Source organism: Pleurodeles waltl, chromosome 12 (assembly GCF_031143425.1).
Source record: "Pleurodeles waltl isolate 20211129_DDA chromosome 12, aPleWal1.hap1.20221129, whole genome shotgun sequence".
In the NCBI taxonomy this organism is placed as follows: Eukaryota; Metazoa; Chordata; class Amphibia; order Caudata; family Salamandridae; genus Pleurodeles; species Pleurodeles waltl.
In genome coordinates this window covers 172,694,057-172,707,710 of record NC_090451.1, presented here as the reverse complement: position 1 = coordinate 172,707,710, position 13,654 = coordinate 172,694,057, and the positions used below count along the sequence as shown (strand labels likewise).

Genomic DNA, 13,654 nt, shown 5'->3' with positions numbered 1-13,654 from the left:
AGCAATGCAGGAATCTGCGACAGAGCCCTGGACTGAGCCACCTCCTATCTCACTGGCAGAACCCAGAGAGTCCACCCCCCCCCATTCTGCTCGGATGCCACCAAAATCATCTGCGGCGCACCCCAGGGACGTCCCTCAGCCCGACCCTCTTCAGCGTCTACATGGCCCGAACACTAACGTCGCCCGATCCCACAATCTCAACATCATCTCATATGCAGACGACACCCAGCTGATCCTCTCCCTCACCAAGGACTCCGCCAAGACCAACCTCCACGAAAGAATGAAGGCCATCACCGAATGGATGAAGAGTAACTGCCTCACACTCAATTCCGACAAGACAGAAGTCCTCATCTTCAGCTCCACCCCCTCCGCATGGGATGACTCCTGGTGACCTGCCACTCTCTGAGTCACTCCGACTCCCACGACCACGCATGCAACCTAGAATTCATCTTGGACTCCTCATTATCCATGACCCAGCAAGTCAATGCCATCTCCTCCTCCTGCTTCAGCACCCTCCGCATGCTCCGAAAAATCTACAAGTGGATACCCACCGAAACCAGAACAGTCACCCAAGACCTCGTAAGCAGCAAACTGGACTACGGCAATGCCCTCTATGCAGGAACCACAGCCAAACTTTAGAAGCTGCTGCAACGCATCCAGAACACCTCATCCTGGACATCTCCCGCCACTGCTGCATCACAGACCACCTGAGAAACCTGCACTGGCTCCCAGTCAACAAGAGAATCACATTCAAACTCCTCACCCACGCTCACAAAGCACTGCACGACGGCTCTCCTTCTACACCCTGACCCAACATCTCTGCTGACCTCGCAACCGTCCCACACGTCGGCAGAACTACAACCGGTGGTAGATCATTCTCGAACCTCACCACCAAAACGTGGAACACTCTTCCCACCCACCTGCTCCAGACCAAAGACCTCCTTACCTTCAGGAAACGTCTCAAGACGTGGCTGATCGAGCAGTAGCAACACTTCTTCCCCACCTTCTCCCCCTCCCCCCCTTCAGTGCCTTGAGACCCTCACGGGTGAGTAGTGCGCTTTACAAATTCCTGATTGATTGACTCCTACTATCTGTGTACTTTATAGAGAGCTTCTACATTAGACCAGGGGGTCAACGTTTTCACTAACAACAGCTACTTATGTCCAATGAAAATCATCCAACACTATTAATAATACTAGTGTTGAACACAGATCATACAATATTACATTAGTGACTACCCTCTGCAAGGTTACCAGCAGTGATCACCTCAGTGCAGGACTGCCAGCAGTAATGTAAAAAGGCTTAGTCAATTTTAAATGCCTCTGCGGGGGCAATATGTAACAACCACAGGTGCAATGCCCTCAGGCACAAAGGTAATAATATTAGTAATGTCTCCCAAGGCTGCACGATTTATCATTCAGATATCAAATTTAAATAGACTTTGGAAGTTAAGAGTTATTAAAATACGCACATTTGGATATTGAACACACACTTTTGAATTTTGGAATACATATATTAATTCATTCAAACAAAATCTTCTAATTTAGTACAGTGGACTGCAATAGCTCACAAGCTACTTGTTGGCAAAGCATGTGTTAGACCATGCTGCTTCACAGTAACTAGTGTTATGTAAGGACCAATCTCTATGGTGAAGGAGGAGGAACAAGCAGAGGATTTTAAAAAGAATGCTATAGACAAGGAAGGGGGAGCAGTTTCCAGACAGCTTTTTGAGGGTGGAGAAGTGGCTTATAAATGCAACAACCTCGGAGTTAAACACTTTATTAGGGACAGAGTTAAAAAGCTCTCGCCAGGTAGGAATATTTTAATTCTACTGTAAGCCATACTAAACATTTCTGATTTTAAACACTGAATACATTTAAGTATACCTTAATCTGAATTTATAGAAATAAAAAAATGTTTTTTTTCCCCCACCTTTAGGCTCATCTTCATATGAGCCATAAACAGCAGTGGAGTGCCTTCTGGTGGCACGCCCCTGATGAGGACAGTGCAATGGCGAGATAGCCATGGAGAGCAGAAGTAAACTTGGGCGCTTGTTTATCAGTTACTCAAAACTTTTTATTTTCAGGATATGTTCTGGGCTCCGGGGGGTTGGGGGGTATGCAAATTGCACTAGTACGACATAAGTCTGCTGGGCTGAGGAATAGTAAAAATAAAGCAAATCTGGGGGCAAGAGTAGGAGAGAGCTTCCTTAGGGTGCCCCAACAATGTAGGAACTGCAGTGGCTACACTTCACAACCAGTAGAATTGTCAAGTTGAGCACACATGCAATACCATCCGTCCACAATATCCAGAGAGAGGCCATGAAAACGACAGACTGAAAAGAAAAAAACTCCAAAAGAGAGAAAAAGAAAAGAAAAAAAAACAGAACGCAGGCCATCTCCAGCTATACTGCTGGGATTTGGGGATCTATCGTAGTGAACACCATAACTGCTCCAGCCTGCCTGTAATTCCGAAAAATGTGCACGATACAAACACACACTGTAAATAAATCTGAATTGTACCTTAGGGCTTCCACCCATGTTCAGTACTCTACTGCTCTCCAGCTAGGTTTGCGTTTTACAAATAACCGTGTATGCATACATATGAGCAGACATAAAATCTGCTTGTATGGTTTAACACCAGAGTGTTGTGCACGCACACAAAGAACAAGAGGTCCAAAGACAACCACCAGGTTATTCTGACTGTAAATAATTTCCCCGCTCGTAAACCTTCAGTCTGGGAATCAGAACAAACACGGAGATCAATCACTGGTGACTGGCACGGCTGGCCATCCTCCGCTGGGGGCTCGCTACTAACAGATGCGTTACTGCACCACGCCAGCAGATGTCGCTGCAATAACACAAACCCGGGAGCTTCGTCCTCGCAACTTAAATGAGACAGATAAATAGAAGAAGATTAGTTTAGGAAGGATTAGAGGCAGAAACAACCTTAAGAGCCTCATTAGTGTGGAGAGGGAAAAGGGGGGCAACGGGAGCTAGGAGAGAAGCAGTCACCATGCGGAAGGACCTGTCCCCCAGGCTTAGGGGGTGCTAGCCGAGTCTCTCGCGCCCCCACGCAGAAGCGCGCGCCCCCTCATTGGTATGCGCCATTTATTAGCAGCTGTGCGCAGCTACGTGCCGCATCCGTGTACACATCAGCCCGGGTACATCCTGTATGCTAATGCTGCAAGCACAAGTGGCGGGCGGAGAGCACGCTGGGGGGGAGCAGGTGCATCCAGGGCGCACCGAATCATAAACAAACTGTGAAGAAAGGGGGCGACAGCCTGTGTTCACAATCCAGAGCACTGAGGTGCTGCACCGAATTTAAAACAACAAAACTCTCGACACACAGAAAACGGATCACTGTCCCTACTTAATTTAACAACCAAAACGAGAAGCATGCAATCAATCTTACTGTGTGATAACAACAGTAGAATAGTGTTTTCTACTAATTCTACTATGGCAACACAATGATTCACTTATCTGTGCACTCCTGTCGTAGTCTGCGTTTCCCATACATCAGTTGGTAGTAATGTGTGAAGGACCCAGATTGGGAAAAGCGAGTTATGGAAACCTATATCAGGGCGTGCATTCAGCAATCAATCAAGTAATTTGTAAAGCGCACTACTCACCCGTGAGGGTCTCAAGGCGCTGAGGTGGGGGGGCTCTGCAACTGCTCGAACAGCCAGGTCTTGAGGAGTCTCCTGAAGGTAAGGAGGTCCTTGGTCTGACGCAGGTGGGTCAGAAGAGTGTTCCATGGGATGACCTCGCAGCACTAATCAGGTTTGGTAGCTTCCAGCATAGATTTCCAGAATGTAATCGAACACCAGGGTATGGTTTCAACTGTAGTAATAGGAAATGTGGACATCAGTGAAGCTTTGTTGTCGAGGACTGGTTGTGTTTTGAGTTTGTCCTGTGTGGGTCGAATTGTAGTGGTACTTACTGGGTGACCTGCCACAAGGCGTGGCTAGCAGGCCTTCAATGAAAGTGAACTGACTGGAAGTACTGGGCGATGTTGCGGTCCCCTGATGTTCTGCTGGCGTATATGAACTGACTGGTGGGCGTGATGATCCAGGGTGGATACTGGCGTGTGGTGATGGCACATGGTGAATGCTGCTGAGGACAAGGAAACAGCTGCTTAAATTGTAAATGTGTTTACAGGCAATGCACAGATAGCACCTGTTGAAGACTACAGAAAAACAGCTGCCGTGACTGCCTTTGGCCTCACCTCATTCTCCTGACCAAATACCCCTCTCCCGCGCAACCCGGAATTTGTCCAGGATTTCTCCTCAGTCTCTCCCGGAATGGAAACGGGGAGAGTGTAGGATATTGCAAGACTCATTCCAGGGCCCTCTAATTAAGCCATTTGAACAATGCAAATCAGAATTTAAAAGACCTGAGAAACTTAGACACCAATACTTTCACCTCCGACACTGGACACTCCACCACTCCAACGTTGTAGGGGCGACCCGTTCGTTCACTCACTTTGAGGCATTGGTCGGGAACTTTGAGGACACCAAGGGATCAATTTTCAAGGCGTACAGTATCCTTCAGTAATCCTGCTTACTGCTGAGACACGCATGCCAGACGAAGTGGGAGGCCAAAGTGGACACAAAAATCTTGCAGAAATAAAGGGATGCACTGTGGCGGGAGATCCTAAAAACTAGCTGTAGCACTCTACATTGGGGACCGCCTATAAGCTGATGTTCCAGTGGTACTATACCCCGGTTTGTCTCCACGCTGTGGTACTGCTGGTGCTGTGGTGCCTCGGAGGGCACCTTCAGACATATTTGGTAGCCATGCTCTCAACTTACTCTTTCTTGGAAGGACGTATTGAGCCACATCAAAAGCACCTTAGGCTTTCCAGTCCTGGCAGACTTTCACACGGTTATCCTGGGCCTCCGTCCCACCACCCCTGAAGCTCTTACACATGCTGACTGGTATCTCATCCGCCACATGACAGGCGCTGCCCAACAGTTGATCGCTTTGGCTTGGAAATCCTCTCCTCCTCCTCCTGTTGCGGCCTGGTTCACGAGGCTTTTGTAGACAATGGCAATGGAACATCTCACACAAACATGCCCTAACTGACCCTCTTGGATTACTTCCCACGGCTAGAACATCCTCACTTTAAGACTCCTAAGCGCTGCAACTATTTGACTAAACTATTAGTGCCACCATACCCCGACATAGCGCCACTCTGCCCCCACTGCGATGCTGGAGTCCCAAGTAGCCATCTCTGGAGCCCCCACGGCGAGCCCCTCCCCTCCCCTCCCCAGGGTCTGGACCCATGAAGATATCCAAGCCTCAGCTACTCTTAGGTTTACTGACATAACTCTACCCTGGGAAGCAGACTAGCCCTCACCTCCTCTAGTTTTAAGGTTGGTTAGTTCAGCCCCTTCCCTGGCAGCATACTGGGGGCAGCAATTGCGACAGCCAAGGTAACAATGTTCTCACACCTTGAGTCAGTCGTGGTCTTCATTCTGGACTGTGGCCTTCTGCCAAAACCCCAGTTCTTAAAACACCCACCATGGGGACCGACTGCATTCCTTCACAGGCTTGCTGGGTTGATAGTGACAAATATTCACATAAGTATTACCTAGTAGTTTACAGGATATCACGCAGCGCTACTGGGTCGGCCTACACCCCCTCCCCCCCCCTTGTGATTATACTCGTCACGAGCCCTCAAACGTTCATATTGTACCCTGTAAGCGTGGACAATTTAGATATGTGCTGTCACAGACTTTAACCTCTTATTTGTACAATGTTTATATACTACTTGGAAATGCAATAAACAGATTCTGAGCAAAAGAATAGCTGCAGCTTCGTCTCGCGCCATGTGGGGACAATTTCAGCCAGTCCCAAACTTTTAGTCAACAAAGAGGTTGTTGCATTCTGGGACCTGCTATTAGACTTTCACCACTGCAAATACTGGCTCAAAAACTCAACTGACTTATTTAGAAAGCGAGGGCTGGTTGGAGCGGAGACACAGCACTACTTGGTGGAGCAGATTCCTACAAAGAACTGCCAGTTACTGGCAAGAGGCCTCTTACAATGTCTAATATGATGGTGGAAATATGAATTACAGCACAGTGACTGTTTAAGATTGACAAGTTTCATCGGTTTTTTTCGAGGTAGATGATGAATTGAAGAAAAAAAGCTAAAATAAATTGAAACTCCACAAATAATCTTAGGAACTTGCCTGCAATACACACTCTACCGATCCATACCTCGCAGGTGGCAGAGATGTTCCACCATCATCTGTTGTTACAGTGCTGCAGGCCGCTTTACGAAAACGAACCCACCTCTTCACTAGATGCTTTAGAAACGGGGGCCATGTTCTACTTCTTATTAGCCCGGGGTACCAGTGCATCAAGGCCCCTCGTTGGAAATGAGACCACGCTCTGCCTCGCAACAGCATCGCGTGCATCTATCATCTGCGCAGGGTACCACAGTCAGGCGCACATCGCGGAGACAGGTGCCAGGTGTCCCTGGCCGCTGAATTGTGGCCTAGCGCGCGCCTGACCGTCAGCTCCATCAGTCACAGTGCAAGGTTGGGAAATACCAGGTGTCAGCCCACTACACAACCACCGTCCACAATGCATTCCACTGTCGCTTCCTTGTGGCTAGTGTCACTCCAGGCACCAAAACTAGGCGCTCCTATGCTCCCTACCACAATGAGCCATTTTTGAGCCAGCACAAGCAATGCCACCACCTCCAACCACTAGGCGCTACACCAGCGTTTAAGCACATTCATAGCAACCACCCTGCCCCCGATGAAGGGGGTCATAGGACGCAATGAGGAGCGTCAAATTCGCGCGCCCCGTTCACTGTGTTCAGACAGGAAGTTCGTCACGAATGCACACCCGAGGTGTGCTGTGCACGCAGCGGCGGGTCACACCAGGAGTGCCCGAACAGTGCGGGGCTCGTGACACAGCCCTCTGGTCTCTTACCGCCATGCGTCTCCTCTCCTCGGGCAGCTCTGCGGGTTGTGCGTGTGCTGCATGGATCTCCTCGGTAATCTCCCCATCACAAATTTGAGTCCGGGCCCAGCCACTCATCCTTTAATCCTTCCAACCACAAAATGAGTACCAACGCCTCTAACGACGCGCCTGAGAGCAATCCGGCTGCAGGGTGCTCCTTGAGGAGCTGTGTCCAAAGTGCACAGGGCCGGCAGCGCCTCCTCACTCGAGGTCAGTCAGAGCCCAAGCTCACACAACACGACGTCCCCGGGCTCATCACGGGAGGGGCAGGCGGAGCAGCGGCCCCCGCCCTTCCCCGTTTCACAGCAGGGACAGTCATGACTCAGTGAAGCCGAGATTCCCGAGAAGAGACGGCCCTCCCCCCGCCCCAGGCTCAAAGCAGGCCTTTGGGCCTCAGAAAAGCCGAGCCGTGCGAGGCCCGGCGGGGAGTCGGCCCGTCCTTTCATAACGCCCCCCACCCTCAGGCCCACAGCAGGACACAGCAGCAGAAATGCCGGGGAGACCAAGAGGAGGGGGGGGGGGGGCATGTCCCTCCTCAGGACCATCCCCCCAATAAAACCGGTGGGTGGGGGGAGAATTATACATGACCCAAGTAAGGGGGGAGCGCAAGTGTTTAATGGGACCCCCAGGAAAAAAAGGTTGGGGGGGGGGGGGTCTGTGAAACGGGTAAAGGGTTGAAGCGAGCCCCAGTAAAGTGGGGGAGGGAGGTCCCGGCCCCCTCCTCCAGCCCACGGCCCAGGCACAAAGGCGACAGCCTGTCTGCTGCCTGACAGCTTGTACACAGCAGGCCCCCGCGCCAAGGGTCGGCCCCAGGAGCAGCGCTGGGAAGAGGAGGCCGGAAGCGGCACCGGGCCCGCCCGCCCCTCACACCCCCGTGTTTACACTGGCAGAGCCCCGAAGGATCCCAGGGAAATGCGCGTCAGAAGCACCGGAGCCGGCCTCTGACAGACCCGGGCACAGGCCTCCGGATTAAAAGGGGCGCCCTTTAAAACGCCCGGAAGGGGGACGCACGGTAGAAAACGCGCCAGAGCACGGGCGGGCGCTCACGGGGCGGTAATTAGAGAGCTGCTGCTTCTGCAATTATGAGCCTGGTAACCCTCGGTGCCCCGAAAATTGTTCAAATATAGATTCAATAATTGGCTGTACAAAAGCGAGCGCTCTTAAACGTGGTGTCTTTCCCTCATTTCTCACCATTTGCGCCCCCCACCCACCCACCCCGTCGCTCACAAATGGCTCGAGCAGCACTTTCTAATCAGCACTCGGCCTGCCCTCCCGCCGCTCCGGTAATTACCGTCCCCGGCTCTCGGCAGACACCAGGGCCCGGGCCGCTGCCCCGTGCCTTGTAATTACAAGCTGCTAGGTCCGGGTTCAAGCAGCCCCCACCCCCCGTCGTGGGCTGAGGGGGCGGAGGGATAATTACACCCCTTGGAATGCCTCTCACACAGCATGCCCTCGCAGGAGGAGTCCTGGATGGCTCCAGTCCTTAATAACCCCGTACTGATAATTTTCATTACAGGCAAAAAGCATGTTTGTGCACAAACAGAGGGCTGCTGTGAAGCCCCATCCCCGCTTGTACCACCCCGACCATACAAAGACAAATCTTTATCGCATTACTCCCCAGGGGTCATGCCTTGTGAAGAGACAGACGGGGTGGGGTGGCAATGTCTGAGGCAACCCCCTCGCCCCCACTCCCGCGAGCTGCCTCCCCCCGCAAATTCCCAAGTTTTTTTTTTTTTAAATCAGTCTTTAGGATTTACAGAGCGGAGACAAACCCAACTTCCGGGAACCTGATAACTTGTCCCAGGTAGCCCATGTATTTTCCCTGTTGCATTCTGGTACTTGTACTCTTGGATTTTAAAACACACCCCAGATAACTACAGATACCAGGAATGTAAAGAATGAGCCTCTCACACCGGGTTTGAAGTTTTGGAGATCCCTGGTACATAAGGGCAAGGAAGGTTTTCTAGAAGGTGTGGGGTCAGTCGCACCCCAACTTAAAACCATGGTGGCTTGTGTGCACTTATTACACCACCCCCCAACATGCCTATATGTTTTGTACGGATCAGCCACCTTTAGGTTTCAGGATTTCAAACTCTCTAAGAACTAGTTAAATATACACCGATTTTACTGATGTCCCACTGTCGACTCACTCTTTTTCGAGATTTCAGTTTCCTTTTTCCACACAGAGCCACGGCAGTTTGTTTTCTTATTGATAACTGTATAGTGCTTATTCTGCCTGTGGTGCGGCCTCGTAGCGCTTTTGTTAGACTGAAGGCCGACGTCCGGAACGCTTTCGGGCGTTATCCAAAAGCCAGAATTTGCCCTCGAGGACGGAGGGTATGGTGGCCTGTATGTGTGGCATGCCGCTCAGTTTGGTAGCGCTCTCTCCATTGGCTGGATTGTAGGTCTATGATTTGAATTGCGAGATATGAGGATAATAGGCTGGACCAAAGCCAGCAGAAATGCCCATTGCTCGGTACATGAAGTGGTTTGATGCCTTGTCCTCTGGTACGTGAAGTGTGAGCTGAGGTACTTGTGAGCGGTGCCGCCATCGTATGACGTCAGAGACGGTGAGATTCTAGCATCAAAGCACCAGAGAGCATTGAAGGAGCCTCAGATGTGCTCTGTTGTATGCCGGCGGCTTTTCCTGGTGGCGCGTGCAGATGGGCTCTGCGAAACCAGAATATATGGCAGCAGGTATATGCTCGGTCTGATGTTTTCGGTTCGATGTCTGTGTGTGGCTCTTCTTTGCAACAAGTGGTTTTAGCCTCTGGTTGTGCTGGGTGTAAGTCAGACCTGCATTTGAAGCATGCCTGGGGCTTTTCTTGGTGTTGAGCTCAGACAGACTAGATGGCGTTGGGTGTGTTAAGAGTTCAGTCCAATGTTTTTCAGTTGGACATTTGTGTCTTACGTATCACAGGAAATGTTCTGTTTTTTTATTTGCTTTCTATAGAACGTGTAAAACAGATAACAAGGAAAAAAACACCGACGAATTATTTTTAAGCATCGCAGGTTTGCAACTGGAACTAGCGGCCTACAGAATAGAGTAAAGGACGAGGGGGTATTTTATGAGCTAACTGCCCTCACGACTACCCAAAAAAAAAAAACATCTCAAGAGCCTCGGTAATGTGCGCCCGCTTTTCATGTAATTAGCTTTCCGACATGCGTGAAGGTGTGTGAGTTAATGTGCCCACTGTTGAAATCTGCAGGAATCCTGTATGCCAAAGGGCACTACCAGCGCAATAAAACAATCGAGTTTAGACTGTACAACCAGAAGTGCAGTCACTAGTAAACAGAGTGCCAAGAGCCCGGGTAAATGTGGCGGTCACTTTTAAGAGTTTTTGTAGGAGTTAGTGCACAATATTAAAACAGAATCTCGAGAAGCAGACCTCAGGGCCCGCCCAGAACACAAAAAGGAGGCATTCGAGAAAAAAAAAAAAACTGTAAATAAGTTTAAAAAAAAAAAAAACCTCAAAAGTGTCCAGGGCATGTGCTCAGGAGGCCCTGAGGTTAGACTTAGACTTCCTCATGCGCTGCGGAGGGTCGGGGTTAGGAGGGAGGAATGTGACAAGGGTTGAAGGGGAACAAACTCTTTCAGGCCAGGCAAGGCCTGCCTTGAAACCCTGCAGTGAAGTGGCCCGGGGCCCAGGTATCCAGCGGAGGGGCGCTTCCCCAGGGGTTTCCAGCAGAGAGGCCAGGCCCCGCTCGGCTCCCTCCAGCACACCTCCCAGTCTGCGGCTACGGGCCTGAACTTGTGAAGGTGAAACCTGTAAATTCCTCGGCTCCGGGCGGGTCCACGACACACACACTCCAGAGCACTGTTTATGTTGGCATGCGGTGCGCACGCTGCCTGTGGCCTGGGCACCAGCTCCTGGAACGGGGCCCGCCTGTGCCACACACAGCTCTGCCCACACCACTACAGTACTGGCACTGACTGTTACAGCGCTGCACAGAGTCCCTGACCCGCTGCACCCCCAGTAATGACGTAAGCAACAGTGTCAGTGCATCAGTACAGACCTGCTGCAGCAATAGTACTGACCGAGATGGCCTTCTAGAGACATCAGTACGGACAGCTCTGCATCCCAGCCCCGCTGCAGCCATTGTGCAGACAAAGGCAACATTGCCAGTGCATCAGTACAGACCCGCTGCAGCCATAGTACTGATACAGGCAGCCTTCTCGAGGCATCAGTACTGGCCTGCTCTGTCTCAGTGCTGGGGCAGACAGTACTGCACCCCAACCCTGACCTGTTGCAGCCATAGTACGGACACAGACACTACCAGAGCATCAATACATACCCGCTGCAGGCACAGTACTGATGGCCTTCTCGAGGCATCAGTACTGACATGCTGAGTTCCAGTAATCGGACAGACAGCACTGCATCCCAGCTCTGACCGCATGCAACGACAGTACTTAAAGGCAACACAGCCGGTGCATCAGTACAGACCCGCTGCAGCCATAGTACTGATAGAGGCAGCCTTCTCGAGGCATCAGTACTGACATGCTGAGTTCCAGTAATGGGACAGACAGCACTGCATCCCAGCCCTGACCCGCTGCAGCGACAGTACTGAAAGGCAACACAGCCGGTGCATCAGTACAGACCCGCTGCAGCCATAGTACTGACAGAGGCAGCCTTCTCGTGGCATCAGTCCTGGCCTGCTCTGTCTCAGTACTGGGGCAGACCGTACTGCACCCCAGCCCTGACCTGTTGCAGCCATAGTACTGGCAAAAGCAAAACTGTCAGTGCATCACTACAGACCTGCTACCGGCAGCTCTCTCACGGCATCAGTACTGACATGCTCCGACCCAATACTAGCTAGACAGCACTCCATCCCAGCCCTGACCAGCTGCAGTCCTAGTACCGACGAAGATAACATTGCCAATGCACCGTGGTACTCATTTGCTGCAGCCCTACTACTAACATAAACCATACTCCACGACAGTCTTGACTTTCCAAGGGGCCACTACTGACCAAGACCGCACCACCAGTACATCTAAGCCCGGACCTGTCTCAGTACCGATAGTGACAGAGATCAGGATTTTATCAACAGACTAAGGAGGTCCTAAGTATTTTCTCGAAAGCAAGATCGCTACGGGTGTCCCCTCTGCTTCTGCAGCACCAAAGCGGAGGCCTGGATGCATCACAATGGCACGTAAAAGGATCTTCCTTTGCTGCCTCCTCCTCATAGTACCTTGAAGCAAGACAGGTTGCTGTGCAGAGCTAGCTGCTCTAAATCCACACAAGTGAGCAGTCCTGATGTGCGGTGTCTGAGTCACAGTAACACAACTCTCCTCTGCTTCGGCAATCCCACGCCTCAAACACTGCTTGCACATCACCCAGGCCTGGATGACCAGTGCCTACCTGAAGCTCAACCCAACTAAGACAGAACTTGCTTTATTTGCTAAGAACAACAAACAAGATGCAATCCAAATGTGGCTCGATGATGTGTCTAGTACAGTACTTTTAATTTTAATCAGGAAAAGCACTGACTGGACCATAATTTGAGTGTTATTGTTGGGTACGAGCAAGCTGGGGTTACTATAGCCCATACCACCTGCCCTGGGCAGGTTTAGACCGCTCTCCTTTGCAACCCCGAGTGTCCCCAGTGGTACAGTGGACTACTTAGTCCCCAATAGAAGAGAACATTGTGGGCTTATACTTTCCAAAGGACTTGCATCTTTTGCAAATAATAACCCAATTTCACACAGCAGGCCTTTTCCATCCATGCACCAAGGACTGGGAACAACATCCCCCTATTATAGCCCAAACGCTGCCACAATTTAGAAAAGAAATGAAGACTCACAACTTAAAAAAAAAAAAAAAACACTGCATAACAATGAATTAACCATCCACAACCCAGCTTCTCCTATTATGTATTCACCTTATGCTTTGACCATGCGCTGTGCTCTGCTATATTTTGGCTAGGCGTGTGCTATAGAAATGGCATACATACATGCACAAAAAAAGGGAAGAAAAAAAAAACCTGACCTAGTGCTTTGACACCGAATTCCAGGTATAAATTTAATAATTAAAGCCACTGGACTTGGGGAGGCAGTACCATGCAAACACAGCTAAAACAGCTAGAGTAGGCAGCCCTGGGAGAAGCAGTGGGTTGAGGTTGTTGGAACAACCATCCCCTGTCAATCTCCCCCTCCCCCCAACTCCCAGTCAAAAAATAAAATCAAGCACATTATGTACAAGATCTTTGTGCACTGAGTGGTGGCTTTAAGAAAGCACACAATGTGTGTTTTTTGTTTGTTTTCTACTATGGATGTGGGCTGTGAGTCTGCCAAGAAGGTGGGAGTTCTGGAATTAAGGATCAAATATAGCCTTCAGATTGAAAATCTCATGTCAGTGCTTTCACAGAGGCCTGGTCATTTGATCAGGACTCGCCTTCAATAAAGCCATGCCAACTCTAAAGAGATGGATGGCTGTGGTTTGCACCATCTTGAGATGCAGCCTGCACCACGGAAATTCCCTTCTATTTAAAAGTTGCTTAAATGCCTTCTGGGTGAGACGGGTAGTGAACACTGACTTGGTAACATGAGGGCGAGAAGGATGGAGGAGAGCTGGTTTGAGAGAGAAATAGGAATCAGGGATGAGGCATATTGTATAAAGAAACAGTGGGGGGAGGGGGATTATGAAATAATTTTGGTTAGAAAAAAATACATCTTTA

General features: G+C 50.4%; 1 protein-coding gene across 10 annotated transcripts in view; it reads right to left on the bottom strand.

Annotated features, from left to right (window-relative positions):
• The window catches only part of GSE1 (Gse1 coiled-coil protein), a 931,659-nt gene that overhangs the window by 87,332 nt on the left and 830,673 nt on the right, over positions 1–13,654 (bottom strand). The window contains exon 1 of one of the 10 annotated variants that reach the window (XM_069217793.1): positions 6,950–7,209. The exons of 8 other annotated variants lie outside the window; for them this stretch is intronic. The gene's annotated coding sequence lies outside the window, so the exon portion shown is untranslated. Of the gene's footprint in view, positions 1–6,949; positions 7,210–13,654 lie in introns of those variants that run through there. One more of the 10 variants, XM_069217790.1, reaches the window with a different exon arrangement.